Source organism: Myiozetetes cayanensis, unplaced genomic scaffold (genome assembly GCF_022539395.1).
Source record: "Myiozetetes cayanensis isolate MyiCay16 unplaced genomic scaffold, myiCay2020 scf6-25, whole genome shotgun sequence".
Lineage (NCBI taxonomy): Eukaryota > Metazoa > Chordata > Aves > Passeriformes > Tyrannidae > Myiozetetes > Myiozetetes cayanensis.
In genome coordinates, this window is record NW_026087853.1 from 61,512,819 (window position 1) to 61,523,320 (window position 10,502).

The following is a 10,502-nucleotide window of genomic DNA, read 5'->3' on the forward strand; positions in this document are numbered from 1 at the left end:
ACAACATGACATGTTTTGCATGTTTGAGCTTCAAGGTACAAATCAGTAAAGGGTAAAAGTTTTCAACTGAGAATCTTGTGGGAAAAGAAAAAACACTGTGGGTTAATCCTGTAAATCTTCTTCTTTTAATGGTCTTTAATATTTCTTAGTGTAGTAAAGGTCTCATTTTTTTATATGAATCCACTGTATTCCAATGGAATTGGTTTTTTTGGGGGGGTTTTTTGTTTGTTTGTTTGTGGGGTTTTTTGGTGTTTGTTTTTTGTTTTTGTGTAATTGTGATGACTCACCTCCTTTGAGTGGCTGGTTCAGTCTGTTTTCAGCCCTCATGTCAGGTACTGGGGTAACACAAGGACTGTACATGCTGATTTTTCCCTGTGCAGACTGCAGATGGGTGTTAGCAGAAGGATAATGAGCTGTTCTTAGGTGACTGTGTTAAAATGGAGCAGAATGCTTGTCAATGGCAGCACTGGACCTGCAGTCCTGCCGGTTTACCTTGGGTGAGGGATTTTTGTCCTGAGGGGCAAACCCAACGCTCTGTCCTGAGGCAGAGCAAGTTGGTGAGTGGGAAGGGATCCAGAGGGGTTCGGAATTCTGTCCTCATTTATCCAGACCTTTTTGCTGTCACTGACAAGCACAAACTGGAAAAATAAATTCCCACAAGTGGCTTGACATGTGTTAGATATTCTGTGCACTCCGCTCTAGAGGCTGATATAAATACATTGGGAAGTGAGATTGTGTCATTTACGAAGCAGCTTTTACGAATCACCACCATTTCCTGGGTGAGTATTGCCCTGAGAGTGTTTTCATGTTACATTCCATGATTTAAATGCTTTGCTTTGCTTGGTCAGAGATCTTTGAGGGATTTACCTGCTGGTTCCTGGACTTCGGTGCCTTTTACCTGAGGCTTTGCAGGCTTTCCAGAGGGTCTGCAGGTGCAGGGTAATCCAGACCTTAGTGAAACAAAGTGAGGAAGAGCAATAGTGTTTTCTGTCTGAACATCAGGAACCAAAAAGGAGGCTCTCTGTTAATTGTCTTTAATTTTACACTTGGGAATTATACAAGTAAAAACAAACTAAAAATTAAAATCAAGCAAATATAGGAACTGCTTTAAAATTCTCTACTCTTAAATTCCAGTGTTTCGTGATGTAATTTTTGATGTATTTAAGGATTGAGTTTCCCTCTGGTTTACATTGCTGGAATCAATCAGAGTCTGCAGGCAGTTCTGTAATGTTGGATACTGCTGGTAAATAGTTGGTTTATTGCACTCTCAAGCCATTTCCTGAGGGTTTTAGAAGAAAATAACAATTCACAGCAACATTCATTCATGTTTAAATATACCAGGTACCAGAACTAATGGTTAAACATTCCTATATTAAAGCTGTTTGCAAATGCATGTGATAAAACCCCATTTTTGCATTGATAGGGACAAGAAAATTGCTGGACAAGTGCTGTTTTTCATTCCTTTCCCATTTCTGAAGTACCCTTCCTTACTGAGTGAAGTTGCCAAAGAAGGAAAAATAAAGTCCTTCCCTCTTCTCAAACGCCTAAAGAGGCAGTTGTCCAATTCTAAAAACAACCAGTGCATCCAAAATACATCTTGGTGAACACCAGGCCCTCTCTTGGTGGGAATTCTGCCATGAATTTCAGGGAGATCAGCACTTTGATGTGATGGCCAACTCCTGAAGCTGAGATGTTCCTGGGTGGTTGTGCCAGCTGCCTCTTATTGTTTTTCCCAGAATAACCAGTTCCATGAGGTATTTACCACTTACAAACATGAAACATGGCCTGGAGTGAGCACTCCACCTTACAGAGTGGCTCTAACTGAAAACACACAGCAAATGCTTCCCTGAAACTTTTGCTGGGGGTTATTTTTAGTTGTTCATTTGAGATTGATGGTGACCCTCTTAGAAAAAGGCAAATTTCAACAACCCATGAGGGAACAACTGCGGTCTTTGAAGTAATGAATGTTTGGTGATTCTTATTTACCATGAACTACTAACACTAGAGCTGGTATGTGCATATGATTAATTAATTTTAAACAAATGAACTTTCTAGAAGCTAATTCAGCCTTGGAAGAGATGGGGTTTATGCTGAAGTCCAAGTAGAGCTGACTGTGTGTCCTTTAGCAGAGCTTGTCCCTGGTCATGAGGCCAATGAACAGAATATCACAGGACCCTGGAGGCTGCAGCAGGAGATTTCCCTTTGAAAACAAAGGCCTGATCAGTTGGCTTTGGTCAAACCCATTCAAGTGGAAATTTGTGGGGATGCTTCACGTGCTTTGTTACATCAGAGCTTTAGCACTGACTTTGCTGTTTAGGTTTATTCTTTCCCAAAATTACTCTTCCCACAGCAGTTTGCTCTCTAAATGATGGGGAGTTCCTCCTGTCCTCTTCCATCCCATCTGAGGAGTGTGTCCCAATGCAATTCCAAAGAGGGTCTCCAGCACATCTCATTATAAAGTCAGGTAAGACTGGAAAGGATAAATGTGGCTTTTCTCAAACTTGGAAAGGGTCTTTCTGATTAATTAGATTCCTAAAAGTTCATTTGCAAATAGAAGATGCAGATTTTTGTTTGTTTTGTTCATATCTGAGCCAGATTCTGATTTTCTGGACTGTCAAAGCCCTTTCCTGAAGTTCTTGTCATGAGGTATCTCTTATGTTGTTGTATTATTTGAGGCAATTGGGATGCACTTCCTAATGCAAAAGTGATAAACTTAGTAAAACTATTATTTAATAAGTGAGGGTTGTTTTTTTTTAAAGAAAATCTGTCTCTTTGATGTAAGTTAATCCTTTTTTCCCCAAAAAATTAACATTTAAAAAAAAAAAATTTTACTTCCAGCAAGGGGAAATCTCACTGTTTCAAGGCAGTAGGGGAACTGCTTGAACAGAGAGAGCAACCAAATAAATAAATCTAGAGAGATGATACCTTTTCCACCTCTAATTCCTTCCCTTTATTCCTTTGTGCAGTGACAAAGGACCCACCCCTGATGGAGGATCATGAGTTTGATGATGCCCACCTTGGCTGGACTCCTGTGTGGGCAGCACCAAGGATGAGATACTTCCTTCGTTTCTGAAACTGCCTTGCTCTTCCTGCTGGATTCACAGAAGGAATTAGTCCAGAGCAGGTGGCTTCCCATAAATTCACATTTTAGTTCCTTACATGTTGTGGGGGCACATTCTGTGAGGGCAGTAACAGGTAGAGTATTTCACGTGAAGTTTTAACTTAAAAATGTGATTCTATCTCTGACGTGCCTGGTATATTGCACTTATACTGGAATAATATCCTTTGCAGGATGCTGTGGTTGGAATGGATCACAAAGACAGCAATGTAGAGGCTGAAGAACCAAGTGAAAGAGGGATCCTGAGGCTGAAATATCCCACTGAGCATGGAGTTATCACCACTGGAATGACATGGACAAGGTGGGTGTTTATTTTTAATGTAATTTTGTTGAACTCTTTGGGAAGTGCAGGAGAAACTGGAGAGTCGTGGGGAGTCCAAAGGACACTCTCACTCCAGTAAATATCTCAGATATTCCATGTGTCCTGGTCTCTGGGGGAAGTGTCCGAGTCTGTATGTGGAAATATTGTATGTCCTCTTTAGAGACAGGATTGCAGTTTAGTCTCTTGTCTCCAGGTGGAATGGTCTGGGGAGAAAATTCCCCAGGGAAATTCTGGTAGTGTTTTCCTGTGGAAAACACCACTGAAAGGCTGGCAAGGGGCTGGGCTTGTTCTGTGCTCACACTCTGCAGGATGAGGTGTATGCAGTTATAATCATTACACCTGAACTCAGTTCCTGTGCTGCGTTCATGAACCCAACCTGGTGAGTGCAGAGTGTTCAGATAACAGACCAGAGTCGATGCAGGAGCAATGGGAGTTGCTCGGTTCCTATCTGGAGATAAACTGCGCTCCTGCTCCACTAGGTGGAAGCACAGGATCTGCATTTCAGTTCTGCACTGCTTGCTGTGAGTTCACCTTTCTGTCTGCCTCGTACATCCCATTATGTTTTTCTCTCTGAGAATTTTCCTGCTGTCACTGTTTTTTGTTCCCTCATCTGCACCTGGAAATTGTCCTGTGCACAACACATACTGGGTAATGCTGGATGCAGGAGCAGACTATCTGAAATATAATTAGAAAAAGGAATTGGAGAAGGTTAAAAAGGTGGCATGTGCTTTCCTACAGTGTGAACTCATGGATGGACAGATTGGTTTTAGGGTGTAATGTGAAGGAGGTTTCAGGCAGTGCTGTAATTCAAATAATGGTATGTACTATATGGGCTCTTGTAGCTTTAGCTTTTCTTCTTTGTCAGTTTAATTACTTGTGGAAGTGGGTCCCTAAACTTCCCTTCTTCTGGTAGGGAAGAGACAAGAAACAGAGCTGATCACTGTTGTGATTATTGCAAATGAGGAAAAAAGTGTATTTTTGGTTACATGCAGGCTTTGGTGATTCAGTCATGTGTCTCAGGTCCCCCTGCAGTTCTGTCACAAACACACAGACTCCTGTGGCTGAGAGAAGCTCTGAAATAAAATTCCTAAAGTTTTGATGCAAAGGGATTATCTTTTGTATATGCATGTACATATATATATATATGTATTTCCCCCAACATTTTCTAAGCCAGTTGCGTGATTTTGATCCAAACCACAGATTTCTTTCTAAGGCTTGGAAATCATCCTGCTAAAAGCATCTTGATGCAGAAGAGACAAGGGAATTACTGGGTAATGTGCCAAAAATGGGACAAAGGCACAATAGTGCTGTGTCCAACCATCCACAGGGAACAGAAGGAGGGGGGTCCCCAAAGGAGGAGGCTGAGTGTGAGGGGAGAGTGGGAGCGGGGATGCTGCAGGATGTGGGAGTGCAGGGGGGAGCACATTCCTTTTCTCCCGTGCTTCAATTCACAATATTCAAATTGAGCCTGCTCTGTTTTCCAGTGGATAATAACACAGGGCATTGTCCATCCCTGTCAATTTGTTCCCAGGAACTGACCTGACAACATGTGGGAGGGATGGAGCATTTTCTGGCTCTGGTGACAACATAAGTGTTTACTATAAGTGTTGGGGTAATTTGGGATAGTTCTTCCTCAGTAATTTCTCTTTACTGCTCACGTTTCAGTCTCATGGCCTGTAAAATCAAGCCTGAACTATTTTGGTTCTTGGGGAAAATCATTGTCACTCAACATTATGGTTACCATTAGGCCAAGTCTAATGGGCTGTGCAAGTGCCTGGATTTGAGGGAAAACCTGGAAACTGCCCAAGATTTAGGCAGGGTCCTGCTTTTTGTGAGTCCAGGTTTGCTCCTCACTGCTGAAATCACCAGCAGTTTGTGAAGTATGGAAGCACCTTCTCTTATTTATTCCCTGTCTGAAATGGCATTTCTTTCTTATATCTAATTGATATATATATATATATACACTTTTACATAATTACTTTCTGATTTATTCAACTTCTCCCTGCATTTCTATTCTAAACCTTCAAATGGAAGATGGCCTGGCATCCCAAGCCCCAGTTCTGGAAACACCTGATTATTAATTTTTTTTTTAGTGGGGGGGTATATGGAATTGAAATTTCTGTTTAGGGCTGATTTTTTGTTTTTTTTTTCCAAATGTGTAATTCCAGCTCTGGACAGCTGTTGACATTGTAGGTGCTTCACAAAAGAGATCTTTTTTCCATTTAAGTTCATTCTGGAGCATAATGTTACTTGTTTCTGGGATATCCTTCAAATAAACTTACCCATAAAACTATCCTGATGTTTTGTGCTCAGAAATAAGCTCATTGGGTCAGGCAAAACTGAGGTAAAAAAAGAATAAACCCCCAGCACAGTGGTTTCAGTTCTAAAGTAGAGGTGAATTTGGCAAAGAGTTGCTGCTGCTCTTGCATTATCAAGGTCCTAAAACATTTTTGACTTGCAGATATGTCACTGCCACGCACAGGTGTCTTCTGAAAAGTTTGGAGTGATTGTTTTGTTTTGTTTTGTGTTCACAAGGCTGTGTTCAGTTCTGGATGTAGGAAAGCTGAGGCCAAGAGGCTTCTGATGCTTTTTGGTGTGTAGATAACGATAACACAGGATTGATGGGATTGTTTTGGTTGGAGTTGGTGAGTCATTGATTTATTTAGAAGTGCTGGTTGTGAAGGAGCTGAATCTTCAGCGTGGGTTTTGGATCAGTGGCACATTTCAGGTGCCCTCCTCTGGCTACCAAGAGTGTTCAACTTGGAACCCAACTCCTCAGCTCCCCCTTTCTACCCTCAACACTGTCCCTTCATCAGCACTTCTGCAGCAGCCTAAATGCTACATATCACATCAGAACTATGGGGTTTGAAGGGTTAGAATAAAGCACATGATTTTGGGGAACTTCCAAGTGGAGCACCTCTTCAGGGATCAGGGGAAAAGTGTTCCAAAACTGGAATGTTTGTGTTGTCTTGGGAAAATGAGTTGTCTGGAGCATTGAATGATGCTTTGCTAAGTGTTCCTGCCTGTGACATACCTAGTCTGAGTTAGCCAGCTTTAATCAGAACAAAAAGCAGACCTCTGAAGTTTTATATATTTTGGAGCAGCTTTATGGCCAACAGTCCACTTTACAAGTTTAGCCAATGATAGAGGAGTAAATGTGATTTAAATACAGATATAGGTATAGGATCACCTGGGAAAATGGGATGTGACTCTGCACTTCCCTTTGTTCCAACTTTTGGCATATATTTAATAGGAAGATTATGCATCACTTCAGGAACAGTGTAAATAAATTAATTAAGTAGTGAGTTTGACAGAATGAATTACTGGGAGAGAATCCAACTGGGAGATAACAAACTGCATCAGACCATCAGAACAGTGCACTTTTCACCAGCCAGGAGGTGTGGCTCATACAGTAGTCGTGTCCAGGACTGCTCCTCTGTCATTATACTGGAATGATAAATCTTGCTGTCAAGATTGTTTAAAGGCTTCTTGTTTATTACTGAGTGCATTAAACTCATCACCATAATATTGTTAATTCGTGGAGCCTTTACTTGAAAGCACAGTTTCCATTAAATGTTGACTCTACTGGCAAAAGTATTAGCTTCTAAAACCCAAAATTTGAGTTAAGCCCCTCTCATCAGAAGCTCTGATGGTGATGGTTGAGTCCCCATCCCTGTAGGGATTTCAAAGCCATTTAGATGTGGCACTTGAGGACATGGTTTAGTGGTGGCCTTGGCAGTGTTGGGTTTACATTTGGACTCAATGATCTCAGAGGAATGGCTGATTATTCCTTGAGATGGGAGTAGACAGATTATTCCTCATGGCTTCTTCCAGCTGTGTCTTCTGTGCATTTTTTTATGTGTGTGTGTAGATATATAGAGATAAAACCCTATAGATTTCATTGTGCAGTCCTGCCATCAGTGTGAGAAAATTATCCCAGGAGTGTCATCTTCAATTAATGTTGTCAGTAAAAACCTGACCTGGGTTAATGGAAAGATATCCTCTGGCTTTGGTGATTTTCTTTTTAAATGAAATCCCAGAGAAAACATAATGTGCTGTTCATGGAAGGGCTGTAATTCAGGAGGGGACTCAGGTGTGGTAACTGTCAGTATTCATTTTAGAAGAAATAAAACTTAGCATCTCTTCAGATCCTGTTAAGTGTAGATCTGAAAGCTTTTTCTGCTCTTCCAGGTTCTGTTTGAAACATCCAGTGTGCCAGCTGTGTGTGGAACAGTGCAGGCAGTGCTGCCTCTGCCCTGGGAACACCGACTGGGGAGTCTTCCTAGGGGTTGGATTTTCCACCTGTCCTTCTCTTGAAGCCTTGAGTCTTCATATGTTTTGAAAAGTTAAAATGCCACCTGCCTTTGTAGCCTGATGCCATGATATAATTTTGTATACAAAGATGGGCAGCTTACAGGAATTATGATTGTCATAAACACTTTAAAATTCAATTATTTTGTATCAGAAATGCCTTATTAATTTTGAGTGGAAAACATGCTTCATTTCCTACCCAAGAATAACAGGGCTTTACACAGGTATTGTTATATTTTCCTAGTGGTGGGTTTTACTTTAATGACAGATTCACATTTTTATTTAAAAATAGAGTGTGGGTTTTTTTTTTTTTTTTTTACAATTTGGACATGACTTCCTGTCTGTAAAGTGCTGGAGTTTGTCTTAAAAATGGGCTTGGGAAAATCTGTGTCCTGGCTGTCACACTGTGTGTTGATTAAAAACTTCTTGGCTGCAGCAGGACAGGAGATGGTGAGAGACATCAAGGGAGAGCTTTGCTGTGTGGCATTAGATATTGGAAATAAAACAGCAATTGCTGCTTCCTCCTCCTGTCTCGAAAAGCGCCAGGAACTTCCTGATGGACAAGTTCTCACTATCAGGAAAGAAAGTTTCAGAAGCTCCCATCCAGGCATCCTCTGTAGGTGGGACAGGAGTTTTCTTTCTTGGGCTTTGGCAGACAATGGAAAGGGCAACTTTAGCAACCTTCAACTGTAGGAAAAGAGTTATTTATTCCCAAATGTAGTCACTTCTTTAGAAGCTGTGGATGCTGCTGCTGGACAAAAAGATGCTTCAGCTGAGAAATACCTGAATCCCAAGATAGCTCCAATCTCTTATAAATGGAGTAGAGTGTGTAAAATGACAAGATCATGCTTTTTATCTTGAATGGCTGATACAGAACTGCACATGCTTCTTAGGTGGGTTTTGTACCTAGCTTATGCTTCAGCTTATCATTTTAGTCTAATTATCTGTGATTTAATAATTCATCAGCAGATCATCCATTGTTTTCCACCAGTTTTATCTGCAGTGTTACAGTTCCCATTCTACCCAGTGGATGATCGACACTCCCTGTGAGTAACTCCTGTTGCCATTCACCAATTTCCCGCTTAAATTCCCCTCTGGAGGCCTGAGCACAGTGGCTGCAGGTGCTTTGGCATCATTTCCACGGAGATAAATGGTGAAGCCAGCCGTGCTGGTGTGCAGAAATGAAACTATTTCAGCATGATTGTGTCTCCAAGTTGTGTTTTTGAGCCTCAGCAGGAGACGTTCTCTTCAGCAGGCAGAGGGATTTGGCTGCCAGAAGTGTGTCAGGGATCAGGGCTGGTGCTCAGTGACGGTCACTGTCAGGAATGGAGTGCTGGAAATCAGGATTTTGTGCATCACAGATCTCTGTCAAAATGTGTGTGTTAGACTAGTTTAAAAGTCTAGTGCTTAAAGCTCAAACTATACACCCAGGGTTCTGTCTGCTCAGCTCCTTTTCTTTGGCAAAAATAGTGCAATATGGGAACTTCCCAGGACTGGCATTCAGATTAAACCTCACTGAAATGCCAAGTGTGCTTCTATTTCTAGCTGATAGCACCTTTACTTCCCTGGTGTAGCAGCTCCCCATAAACATCTTCCCAACTCCAATCCTCTTAAATACTTTTATAAAACTTTCTAAGGCCTTGATGCTTCTGAACCTAACCAGACTCAGAGGCTCAGGTGGTCTTTATCAGATGTTGCCCTGCCTTTGGCCACCCCAGTATTATCTCTTTTCTTACATTAAAAAGGTTTTATGAACAGGAACCAGTTTATAGATTTTGAGTGGGGTTTTTTTGTGCAGCACCTTTTACAGTCAGGTTGTGCCAGGTGTTATATACTAGATATATGTGGTGTCCTTCTCTAGTGCGGGAGGTTTATTTCAGAGTCCTGCTCCTTTCAAGAAGCTGTCTCATATGTAATTTAAATTTCCCAAGCTTTTCTGAACTTCTCAGTTGCTTCTTTTTCATCTGGTAATAAGCTTCCATTAAAATTCTCAAAATTGCTTTCCTGGGAATGTGTTAAATAAGGTGTCACTTCAAAGCAACCCTTTCTCCTGTATTAATTTTAACAAAGGAAAATTGTCACCATCATGGAATTTACTAAACCCATGGAATATTTGACATCTAGCTTTTAAATGGGAATGCTGTCTTGTAAGTGATTTCTGAGACTTTAGTCTCCTGCAATTCAATTCTGCAATGTTTTCCTGTTAAATGATATGATGTCTGTGTGAGACTCTTGTCATCAGTTATGTCACAGTTCTTGATGTTCACTTTTAAAATAAAAGCATCATTTCAAAGATTTCTTTTGGGGGCTTTTCCCTTTGTTTTTGCTTCAAAGTTAAATGTTATATCTATGGTGAAATAGTATTTTCTTGGAGTTAGTGAGCTCTGTATTAGGGCTTTGCTGACATTCTAAGAAAAATCTAAAGACAAGAAAATCTGTTTTAAAAAAGCAGGGGCATTTTGGAGCCAGGAGATGGAAATGGAAAATCCCAAAACTAATCATTAACCTTTGATTAAAGTGTTTGTTGATCATTTTAATTGGGGATTATGGGCTTCAAAAAAGAAATGACATCTGCTTTACCTCATGTATACAGAATAGGGAGGGAAGAGAAAAAAATACGGAGTGATGAAAGCAAATCACCTTTGTGGAAAGCTTATGGAGATCACTGGGGACACCATACTTGGGATGAACTTGACCCCTTTTTCTACCTGGCAAACTTTTAATGAAAGAGGAAAAGGGCCTGGTGATCTT

At 40.9% G+C, this 10,502-nt stretch overlaps 1 long non-coding RNA gene across 1 annotated transcript; it reads left to right on the forward strand.

Moving 5' to 3' along the window:
* Positions 1-1,100: 1,100 nt before the first annotated feature.
* LOC126650800 (uncharacterized) lies at positions 1,101-8,901 on the forward strand. Its single transcript, XR_007631504.1, has 3 exons — positions 1,101-2,464; positions 2,967-3,419; positions 7,632-8,901. It is a non-coding gene; the product is annotated as an uncharacterized LOC126650800 (long non-coding RNA).
* Positions 8,902-10,502: the final 1,601 nt, after the last annotated feature.